We start from the raw sequence: 13,915 nt of genomic DNA on the forward strand, positions 1-13,915 counted from the left end.
ACTACCAGAAGCCCATACATTCTAGCATCTACCGCCTACCAGAGCCCATACATTCTAGCATCAATCCCCTACCAGCAGCCCATACATTCTAGCATCTACCACCTACCAGGAGCCCATGAATTCTAGCATCTACCACCTACCAGGAGCCCATACATTCTAGCAACTACCACCTACCAGGAGCTCATACATTCTAGCATCTACCACCTACCAGGAGCCCATGAATTCTAGCATCTACCAACTACCAGGAGCCCATACATTCTAGCATCTATTCCCTACAATGAGCCCATACATTCTAGCATCTATCCCCTATCAGTAGCACATACATTCTAGCATCTTCCCCCTACCAGAAGCCCATACATTCTAGCATCTACCCCCTACCAGGAGCCCACACATTCTAGCATCTAATCCCTACCAGGAGCCCATACATTCTAGCATCTACCCACTACCAGAAGCCCATACATTCTAGCATCTACCACCTACCAGAGCCCATACATTCTAGCATCAATCCCCTACCAGCAGCCCATACATTCTAGCATCTACCACCTACCAGGAGCCCATACATTCTAGCATCTTCCACCTACCAGGAGCCCATACGTTCTAGCATCTACCACCTACCAGGAGCCCATACATTCTACCATCTATTCCATACCAGGAGCCAAACATTCTAGCATCTACCACCTACCAGGAGCCCATTTATTCTAGCATCTACCACCTACCAGGAGTCCATAGATTCTACCATCTATCCCCTACTAGGAGCCCATACATTCTAACATCTACCACCTACCAGGAGCCCATACATTCTAGCATGTACCACCTACCAGGAGCCCAGACACTCTAGCATCTACCACCTACCAGGAGCTTATACATTCTAGCATCTATTCCCTACAAGGAGCCCATACATTCTAGCATCTATCCCCTATCAGGAGCCCATACATTCTAGCACTTACCCCCTACCAGAAGCCTATACATTTTAGCATCAACCAACTACCAGGAGCCCATACATTCTAGCATCTAATCCCTACCAGGAGCCCATACATTCTTGCATCGATTCCCTAGCAGGGGCCCATAAAATCTATCTTCTACCAGCTACGAGGAGCACATACATTCTAGTATCTATTCCCTACCAGGAGCCCATACATTCTAGCATCTACCACCTACCAGGAGCCAATACATTCTAGCATATATTCCCTACCAGGAGCCCATACATTCTAGCATCTATTCCCCACCAGGAGCCCATACATTCTAGCATCTACCACCTACCAGGAGCCCATACATTCTAGCATCTACTACCTACCAGGAGCACTTACATTAAAGCATCTACCACCTACCAGGAGCCCATACATTCTAGTATCTACCACCTACCAGGAGCCCATACATTCTAGCATCTACCACCTACCAGGTGCCCATACATTCTAGCATCTATTCCCTACCAGGAGCCCATACATTCTAGCATCTACCACGAAACTGGAGCCCATATATTCTAGCATCTACCACCTACCAGGAGCCCATACATTCTAGCATCTATTCCCTACCAGGAGCCCATACATTCTAGCATCTACAACCTACCAGGAAACCATACATTCTAGCATCTATTCCCTACCAGGAGCCCATACATTCTAGCATCTACCACCTACCAGTAGACCATACATTCTAGCATCTACCACCTAGCAGGAGCCCTTACATTCTAGAAACTTTTCCCTACCAGGAGCCCATACATTCTAGCATCTATTCCCGACCAGGAGCCCATACATTCTAGCATCTATTCCCTACCAGGTGCCCATACATTCTAGCATCTACCACCTACCAGGAACCCATACATTCTAGCATCTACCACCTACCAGGAGCCCATACATTCTAGCATCTAACAACTACCAGGAGTCCATACATTCTACCATATACCACCTACCAGGAGCCCATACATTCTAGCATCTACCACCTACAAGGAGCCCATACATTCTAGCATCTGTTTTCTACCAAGGGCCCAAACATTCTATCATCTATCCCCTACCAGGAGCCCATACATTCTTGCATCTATCCCCTTCCAGGGGCCCATACATTCTAGTATCTACCCCCTACCAGAAGCCCCTACATTCTAGCATCTACCCCCTACCAGTAGCCCATACTTTCTAGCATCTACCATTTACCAGGAGCCCATACATTCTAGCATCTAGCACCTACCACAAAGCCATACATTCTAGAAACTACCACCTACCGGGAGCCCATACATTCTAGCATCTACCACCTACCAGGAGCCCATACATTCTAGCATCTACCACCTACCAGGAACCCATACATTATAGCATTTACCAACTACCAGGAGCCCATACATTCTAGCATCTATTCTCTACCAGGAGCCCATACATTCTAGCATCTACCACCTCCAGGAGCCCATACATTCTAGCATCTACCAGCTACCAAGGAGCCCATATATTCTAGCATCTACCACCTACCAGGAGACCATACATTCTAGCATCTACCACCTACCATGAGCCCATACATTCTAGCATTTACCACCTACCAGGAGCTTATACATTCTAGCATCTGTTCCCTACCAAGAGCCCATACATTCCAGCATCTACCACCTACCAGGAGCCCATACAATCTCGCATCTACCACCTACCAGGAGCCCATACATTCTATCATCTACCACCTACCAGGAGCACATACATTCTAGCATCTATTCCCTACCAGGAGCCCATACATTCTAGCATCTATCCCCTACCAGGAACCCATACAGTCTAGCATCTACCCCCTACCAGAAGCCCATACATTCCAGCATCTACCATCTACCAGGAGCCCATACATACTAGCATGCATTCCCTACCAGGAGCCCATACATTCTAGCATCTACAACCTACCAGGAGCCCATAGATTCTAGCATCTACCACCTACCAGGAGCCCATACATTCTAGCAATCTATTCCCGACCAGGAGCCCATACATTCTAGCATCTATTCCCTACCAGAAGCCCATACATTCTAGCATGTATTCCCTACCAGGAGCCCATACATTGTAGCATCTACCACCTACCAGGAGCCCATACATTCTAGCATCTACCACCTACCAGGAGCCCATACATTCTAGCATCTATTCCCTACCAGGAGCCCATACATTCTAGCATCTATTCCCTATCAGGAGCCCATACATTCTAGCATCTACCATCTACCAGGAGACCATACATTCTAGCATCTACCACCTACTAGGAGCCCATACATTCTAGCTTCTACCACCTACCAGGAGCCCATACATTCTAGCATCTACCACCTACCAGGAGCCCATACATTCTAGCATCTATTCCCTACCAGGAGCCCATACATTCTAGCATATACCACCTACCAGGAGCCCATACATTCTAGCATCTACCACCTACCAGGAGCCCATACATTCTAGCATCTATTCCCTACCAGGAGCCCATGCATTCTAGCATCTACCACCTACCAGGAGCCCATACATTCTAACATCTATTACCTACCAGGAGCCCATACATTCTAGCATCTACCACCTACCAGGAGCCCATACATTCTAGCATCTACCACCTACCAGGAGCCCATACATTCTAGCATCTATTCCCTACCAGGAGCCCATACATTCTAGCATCTATTCCCTATCAGGAGCCCATACATTCTAGCATCTACCATGAGACCATACATTCTAGCATCTACCACCTACTAGGAGCCCATACACTCTAGCATCTACCACCTACCAGGAGCCCATACATTCTAGCTTCTACCACCTACCAGGAGCCCATACATTCTAGCATCTACCACCTACCAGGAGCCCATACATTCTAGCATCTATTCCCTACCAGGAGCCCATACATTCTAGCATCTACCACCTACCAGGAGCCCATACATTCTAACATCTATTACCTACCAGGAGCCCATACATTCTAGCATCTACCACCTACCAGGAGCCCATACATTCTAGCATCTACCACCGACCAGGAGCCCATACATTCTTGCATCTATTCCTTACCAGGAGCCCAAACATTCTAGTATATACCAACTACCAGGAGCCCATACATTCTAGCATCTGTTCCCTACCAGTAGCCCATACATTCTAGCATCTACCGCCTACCAGGATCCCATACAATCTACCATCTACCACCTACCAGGATCCCATACAATCTACCATCTACCACCTACCAGGAGCTTATACATTCTAGCATCTGTTCCCTACCAGGAGCCCATACACTCCAGCATCTACCACCTACCAGGAGCCCATACATTCTAGCATCTACCACCTACCAGGAGCACATACATTCTAGCATCTATTCCCTACCAGGAGCCCATACATTCTAGCATCTATCCCCTACCCGGAACCCATACAGTCTAGCATCTACCACCTACCAGGATCCCATACAATCTACCATCTACCACCTACCAGGAGCCCATACATTCTAGCATGTATTCCCTACCAGGAGCCCATACATTCTAGCATCTACCACCTACCAGGAGCCCATACATTCTAGCATCTACCACCTACCAGTAGCCCACACATTCTAGCATCTATTCCCTACCAGGAGCCCATACATTCTAGCATCTATTCCCTACCAGGAGCCCATACATTCTAGCATATACCACCTACCAGGAGCCCAAACATTCTAGCATCTACCACCTACCAGGAGCCCATACATTCTAGCATCTATTCCCTACCAGGAGCCCATGCATTCTAGCATCTACCACCTACCAGGAGCCCATACATTCTAACATCTATTACCTACCAGGAGCCCATACATTCTAGCATCTACCACCTACCAGGAGCCCATACATTCTAGCATCTACCACCTACCAGGAGCCCATACATTCTAGCATCTATTCCCTACCAGGAGCCCATACATTCTAGCATCTATTCCCTATCAGGAGCCCATACATTCTAGCATCTACCATCTACCAGGAGACCATACATTCTAGCATCTACCACCTACTAGGAGCCCATACACTCTAGCATCTACCACCTACCAGGAGCCCATACATTCTAGCTTCTACCACCTACCAGGAGCCCATACATTCTAGCATCTACCACCTACCAGGAGCCCATACATTCTAGCATCTATTCCCTACCAGGAGCCCATACATTCTAGCATATACCACCTACCAGGAGCCCATACATTCTAGCATCTACCACCTACCAGGAGCCCATACATTCTAGCATCTATTCCCTACCAGGAGCCCATACATTCTAGCATCTACCACCTACCAGGAGCCCATACATTCTAGCATCTATTCCCTACCAGGAGCCCATACATTCTAGCATCTATTCCCTATCAGGAGCCCATACATTCTAGCATCTACCATCTACCAGGAGACCATACATTCTAGCATCTACCACCTACTAGGAGCCCATACACTCTAGCATCTACCACCTACCAGGAGCCCATACATTCTAGCTTCTACCACCTACCAGGAGCCCATACATTCTAGCATCTACCACCTACCAGGAGCCCATACATTCTAGCATCTATTCCCTACCAGGAGCCCATACATTCTAGCATATGCCACCTACCAGGAGCCCATACATTCTAGCATCTACCACCTACCAGGAGCCCATACATTCTAGCATCTATTCCCTACCAGGAGCCCATGCATTCTAGCATCTACCACCTACCAGGAGCCCATACATTCTAACATCTATTACCTACCAGGAGCCCATACATTCTAGCATCTACCACCTACCAGGAGCCCATACATTCTAGCATCTACCACCTACCAGGAGCCCATACATTCTAGCATCTATTCCCTACCAGGAGCCCATACATTCTAGCATATACCACCTACCAGGAGCCCATACATTCTAGCATCTACCACCTACCAGGAGCCCATACATTCTAGCATCTATTCCCTACCAGGAGCCCATGCATTCTAGCATCTACCACCTACCAGGAGCCCATACATTCTAACATCTATTACCTACCAGGAGCCCATACATTCTAGCATCTACCACCTACCAGGAGCCCATACATTCTAGCATCTACCACCTACCAGGAGCCCATACATTCTAGCATCTATTCCCTACCAGGAGCCCATACATTCTAGCATCTATTCCCTATCAGGAGCCCATACATTCTAGCATCTACCATCTACCAGGAGACCATACATTCTAGCATCTACCACCTACTAGGAGCCCATACACTCTAGCATCTACCACCTACCAGGAGCCCATACATTCTAGCTTCTACCACCTACCAGGAGCCCATACATTCTAGCATCTACCACCTACCAGGAGCCCATACATTCTAACATCTATTACCTACCAGGAGCCCATACATTCTAGCATCTACCACCTACCAGGAGCCCATACATTCTAGCATCTACCACCTACCAGGAGCCCATACATTCTTGCATCTATTCCTTACCAGGAGCCCAAACATTCTAGTATATACCAACTACCAGGAGCCCATACATTCTAGCATCTGTTCCCTACCAGTAGCCCATACATTCTAGCATCTACCGCCTTCCAGGATCCCATACAATCTACCATCTACCACCTACCAGGATCCCATACAATCTACCATCTACCACCTACCAGGAGCTTATACATTCTAGCATCTGTTCCCTACCAGGAGCCCATACACTCCAGCATCTACCACCTACCAGGAGCCCATACATTCTAGCATCTACCACCTACCAGGAGCACATACATTCTAGCATCTATTCCCTACCAGGAGCCCATACATTCTAGCATCTATCCCCTACCCGGAACCCATACAGTCTAGCATCTACCACCTACCAGGATCCCATACAATCTACCATCTACCACCTACCAGGAGCCCATACATTCTAGCATGTATTCCCTACCAGGAGCCCATACATTCTAGCATCTACCACCTACCAGGAGCCCATACATTCTAGCATCTACCACCTACCAGTAGCCCACACATTCTAGCATCTATTCCCTACCAGGAGCCCATACATTCTAGCATCTATTCCCTACCAGGAGCCCATACATTCTAGCATATACCACCTACCAGGAGCCCAAACATTCTAGCATCTACCACCTACCAGGAGCCCATACATTCTAGCATCTATTCCCTACCAGGAGCCCATGCATTCTAGCATCTACCACCTACCAGGAGCCCATACATTCTAACATCTATTACCTACCAGGAGCCCATACATTCTAGCATCTACCACCTACCAGGAGCCCATACATTCTAGCATCTACCACCTACCAGGAGCCCATACATTCTAGCATCTATTCCCTACCAGGAGCCCATACATTCTAGCATCTATTCCCTATCAGGAGCCCATACATTCTAGCATCTACCATCTACCAGGAGACCATACATTCTAGCATCTACCACCTACTAGGAGCCCATACACTCTAGCATCTACCACCTACCAGTAGCCCATACATTCTAGCTTCTACCACCTACCAGGAGCCCATACATTCTAGCATCTACCACCTACCAGGAGCCCATACATTCTAGCATCTATTCCCTACCAGGAGCCCATACATTCTAGCATATACCACCTACCAGGAGCCCATACATTCTAGCATCTACCACCTACCAGGAGCCCATACATTCTAGCATCTATTCCCTACCAGGAGCCCATACATTCTAGCATCTACCACCTACCAGGAGCCCATACATTCTAGCATCTATTCCCTACCAGGAGCCCATACATTCTAGCATCTATTCCCTATCAGGAGCCCATACATTCTAGCATCTACCATCTATCAGGAGACCATACATTCTAGCATCTACCACCTACTAGGAGCCCATACACTCTAGCATCTACCACCTACCAGGAGCCCATACATTCTAGCTTCTACCACCTACCAGGAGCCCATACATTCTAGCATCTACCACCTACCAGGAGCCCATACATTCTAGCATCTATTCCCTACCAGGAGCCCATACATTCTAGCATATACCACCTACCAGGAGCCCATACATTCTAGCATCTACCACCTACCAGGAGCCCATACATTCTAGCATCTATTCCCTACCAGGAGCCCATGCATTCTAGCATCTACCACCTACCAGGAGCCCATACATTCTAACATCTATTACCTACCAGGAGCCCATACATTCTAGCATCTACCACCTACCAGGAGCCCATACATTCTAGCATCTACCACCTACCAGGAGCCCATACATTCTAGCATCTATTCCCTACCAGGAGCCCATACATTCTAGCATCTATTCCCTATCAGGAGCCCATACATTCTAGCATCTACCATCTACCAGGAGACCATACATTCTAGCATCTACCACCTACTAGGAGCCCATACACTCTAGCATCTACCACCTACCAGGAGCCCATACATTCTAGCATCTATTCCCTACCAGGAGCCCATACATTCTAGCATATACCACCTACCAGGAGCCCATACATTCTAGCATCTATTCCCTACCAGGAGCCCATACATTCTAGCATATACCACCTACCAGGAGCCCATACATTCTAGCATCTACCACCTACCAGGAGCCCATACATTCTAGCATCTATTCCCTACCAGGAGCCCATACATTCTAGCATCTACCACCTACCAGGAGCCCATACATTCTAACATCTATTACCTACCAGGAGCCCATACATTCTAGCATCTACCACCTACCAGGAGCCCATACATTCTAGCATCTACCACCTACCAGGAGCCCATACATTCTTGCATCTATTCCTTACCAGGAGCCCAAACATTCTAGTATATACCAACTACCAGGAGCCCATACATTCTAGCATCTGTTCCCTACCAGTAGCCCATACATTCTAGCATCTACCGCCTACCAGGATCCCATACAATCTACCATCTACCACCTACCAGGATCCCATACAATCTACCATCTACCACCTACCAGGAGCTTATACATTCTAGCATCTGTTCCCTACCAGGAGCCCATACACTCCAGCATCTACCACCTACCAGGAGCCCATACATTCTAGCATCTACCACCTACCAGGAGCACATACATTCTAGCATCTATTCCCTACCAGGAGCCCATACATTCTAGCATCTATCCCCTACCCGGAACCCATACAGTCTAGCATCTACCACCTACCAGGATCCCATACAATCTACCATCTACCACCTACCAGGAGCCCATACATTCTAGCATGTATTCCCTACCAGGAGCCCATACATTCTAGCATCTACCACCTACCAGGAGCCCATACATTCTAGCATCTACCACCTACCAGTAGCCCACACATTCTAGCATCTATTCCCTACCAGGAGCCCATACATTCTAGCATCTATTCCCTACCAGGAGCCCATACATTCTAGCATATACCACCTACCAGGAGCCCATACATTCTAGCATCTACCACCTACCAGGAGCCCATACATTCTGGCATCTATTCCCTACCAGGAGCCCATGCATTCTAGCATCTACCACCTACCAGGAGCCCATACATTCTAACATCTATTACCTACCAGGAGCCCATACATTCTAGCATCTACCACCTACCAGGAGCCCATACATTCTAGCATCTACCACCTACCAGGAGCCCATACATTCTAGCATCTATTCCCTACCAGGAGCCCATACATTCTAGCATCTATTCCCTATCAGGAGCCCATACATTCTAGCATCTACCATCTACCAGGAGACCATACATTCTAGCATCTACCACCTACTAGGAGCCCATACACTCTAGCATCTACCACCTACCAGGAGCCCATACATTCTAGCTTCTACCACCTACCAGGAGCCCATACATTCTAGCATCTACCACCTACCAGGAGCCCATACATTCTAGCATCTATTCCCTACCAGGAGCCCATACCACCTACCAGGAGCCCATACATTCTAGCATCTACCACCTACCAGGAGCCCATACATTCTAGCATCTATTCCCTACCAGGAGCCCATACATTCTAGGATCTACCACCTACCAGGAGCCCATACATTCTAACATCTATTACCTACCAGGAGCCCATACATTCTAGCATCTACCACCTACCAGGAGCCCATACATTCTAGCATCTACCACCTACCAGGAGCCCATACATTCTTGCATCTATTCCTTACCAGGAGCCCAAACATTCTAGTATATACCACCTACCAGGAGCCCATACATTCTAGCATCTGTTCCCTACCAGTAGCCCATACATTCTAGCATCTACCACCTACCAGGAGCCCATACATTCTAGCATCTACCACCTACCAGGAGCCCATACATTCTAGCATCTATTCCCTACCAGGAGCCCATACATTCTAGCATCTATTCCCTATCAGGAGCCCATACATTCTAGCATCTACCATCTACCAGGAGACCATACATTCTAGCATCTACCACCTACTAGGAGCCCATACACTCTAGCATCTACCACCTACCAGGAGCCCATACATTCTAGCTTCTACCACCTACCAGGAGCCCATACATTCTAGCATCTATTCCCTACCAGGAGCCCATACATTCTAGCATATACCACCTACCAGGAGCCCATACATTCTAGCATCTACCACCTACCAGGAGCCCATACATTCTAGCATCTATTCCCTACCAGGAGCCCATACATTCTAGCATCTACCACCTACCAGGAGCCCATACATTCTAACATCTATTACCTACCAGGAGCCCATACATTCTAGCATCTACCACCTACCAGGAGCCCATACATTCTAGCATCTACCACCTACCAGGAGCCCATACATTCTTGCATCTATTCCTTACCAGGAGCCCAAACATTCTAGTATATACCACCTACCAGGAGCCCATACATTCTAGCATCTGTTCCCTACCAGTAGCCCATACATTCTAGCATCTACCGCCTACCAGGATCCCATACAATCTACCATCTACCACCTACCAGGATCCCATACAATCTACCATCTACCACCTACCAGGAGCTTATACATTCTAGCATCTGTTCCCTACCAGGAGCCCATACATTCCAGCATCTACCACCTACCAGGAGCCCATACATTCTAGCATCTACCACCTACCAGGAGCACATACATTCTAGCATCTATTCCCTACCAGGAGCCCATACATTCTAGCATCTATCCCCTACCCGGAACCCATACAGTCTAGCATCTACCACCTACCAGGATCCCATACAATCTACCATCTACCACCTACCAGGAGCCCATACATTCTAGCATGTATTCCCTACCAGGAGCCCATACATTCTAGCATATACCACCTACCAGGAGCCCATACATTCTAGCATCTACCACCTACCAGGAGCCCATACATTCTAGCATCTATTCCCTACCAGGAGCCCATGCATTCTAGCATCTACCACCTACCAGGAGCCCATACATTCTAACATCTATTACCTACCAGGAGCCCATACATTCTAGCATCTACCACCTACCAGGAGCCCATACATTCTAGCATCTACCACCTACCAGGAGCCCATACATTCTAGCATCTATTCCCTACCAGGAGCCCATACATTCTAGCATCTATTCCCTATCAGGAGCCCATACATTCTAGCATCTACCATCTACCAGGAGACCATACATTCTAGCATCTACCACCTACCAGGAGCCCATACATTCTAGCATCTATTCCCTACCAGGAGCCCATACATTCTAGCATCTATTCCCTATCAGGAGCCCATACATTCTAGCTTCTACCACCTACCAGGAGCCCATACATTCTAGCATCTACCACCTACCAGGAGCCCATACATTCTAGCATCTATTCCCTACCAGGAGCCCATACATTCTAGCATATACCACCTACCAGGAGCCCATACATTCTAGCATCTATTCCCTATCAGGAGCCCATACATTCTAGCATCTACCATCTACCAGGAGACCATACATTCTAGCATCTACCACCTACTAGGAGCCCATACACTCTAGCATCTACCACCTACCAGGAGCCCATACATTCTAGCTTCTACCACCTACCAGGAGCCCATACATTCTAGCATCTACCACCTACCAGGAGCCCATACATTCTAGCATCTATTCCCTACCAGGAGCCCATACATTCTAGCATATACCACCTACCAGGAGCCCATACATTGTAGCATCTACCACCTACCAGGAGCCCATACATTCTAGCATCTATTCCCTACTAGGAGCCCATACATTCTAGTATCTACCACCTACCAGGAGCCCATACATTCTAACATCTATTACCTACCAGGAGCCCATACATTCTAGCATCTACCACCTACCAGGAGCCCATACATTCTAGCATCTACCACCTACCAGGAGCCCATACATTCTTGCATCTATTCCTTACCAGGAGCCCAAACATTCTAGTATATACCACCTACCAGGAGCCCATACATTCTAGCATCTGTTCCCTACCAGTAGCCCATACATTCTAGCATCTACCGCCTACCAGGATCCCATACAATCTACCATCTACCACCTACCAGGATCCCATACAATCTACCATCTACCACCTACCAGGAGCTTATACATTCTAGCATCTGTTCCCTACCAGGAGCCCATACATTCCAGCATCTACCACCTACCAGGAGCCCATACATTCTAGCATCTACCACCTACCAGGAGCACATACATTCTAGCATCTATTCCCTACCAGGAGCCCATACATTCTAGCATCTATCCCCTACCCGGAACCCATACAGTCTAGCATCTACCACCTACCAGGATCCCATACAATCTACCATCTACCACCTACCAGGAGCCCATACATTCTAGCATGTATTCCCTACCAGGAGCCCATACATTCTAGCATCTACGACCTACCAGGAGCCCATACATTCTAGCATCTACCACCTACCAGTAGCCCACACATTCTAGCATCTATTCCCTACCAGGAGCCCATACATTCTAGCATCTATTCCCTACCAGGAGCCCATACATTCTAGCATGTATTCCCTACCAGGAGCCCATACATTATAGCATCTACCACCTACCAGGAGCCCATACATTCTAGCATCTACCACCTACCAGGAGCCCATACATTCTAGCATCTATTCCCTACCAGGAGCCCATACATTCTAGCATCTACCACCTACCAGGAGCCCATACATTCTAGCATATACCACCTACCAGGAGCCCATACATTCTAGCATCTATTCCCTACCAGGAGCCCATACATTCTGTCGTCTACCACCTACCAGGAGTCCATACATTCTAGCATCTACCACCTACCAGGAGCCCATACATTCTAGCATCTACCACCTACCAGGAGCCCATACATTCTAGCATGTATTCCCTACCAGGAGCCCATACATTCTAGCATATACCACCTACCAGGAGCCCATACATTCTAGCATCTACCACCTACCAGGAGCCCATACATTCTAGCATCTATTCCCTACCAGGAGCCCATGCATTCTAGCATCTATCACCTACCAGGAGCCCATACATTCTAACATCTATTACCTACCAGGAGCCCATACATTCTAGCATCTACCACCTACCAGGAGCCCATACATTCTAGCATCTACCACCTACCAGGAGCCCATACATTCTAGCATCTATTCCCTACCAGGAGCCCATACATTCTAGCATCTATTCCCTATCAGGAGCCCATACATTCTAGCATCTACCATCTACCAGGAGACCATACATTCTAGCATCTACCACCTACTAGGAGCCCATACACTCTAGCATCTACCACCTACCAGGAGCCCATACATTCTAGCTTCTACCACCTACCAGGAGCCCATACATTCTAGCATCTACCACCTACCAGGAGCCCATACATTCTAGCATCTATTCCCTACCAGGAGCCCATACATTCTAGCATATACCACCTACCAGGAGCCCATACATTGTAGCATCTACCACCTACCAGGAGCCCATACATTCTAGCATCTATTCCCTACTAGGAGCCCATACATTCTAGTATCTACCACCTACCAGGAGCCCATACATTCTAACATCTATTACCTACCAGGAGCCCATACATTCTAGCATCTACCACCTACCAGGAGCCCATACATTCTAGCATCTACCACCTACCAGGATCCCATACATTCTTGCATCTATTCCTTACCAGGAGCCCAAACATTCTAGTATATAC

Source organism: Phyllobates terribilis, unplaced genomic scaffold (genome assembly GCF_046119375.1).
Source record: "Phyllobates terribilis strain yellow unplaced genomic scaffold, ASM4611937v1 Scaffold_26__1_contigs__length_17865784, whole genome shotgun sequence".
Lineage (NCBI taxonomy): Eukaryota > Metazoa > Chordata > Amphibia > Anura > Dendrobatidae > Phyllobates > Phyllobates terribilis.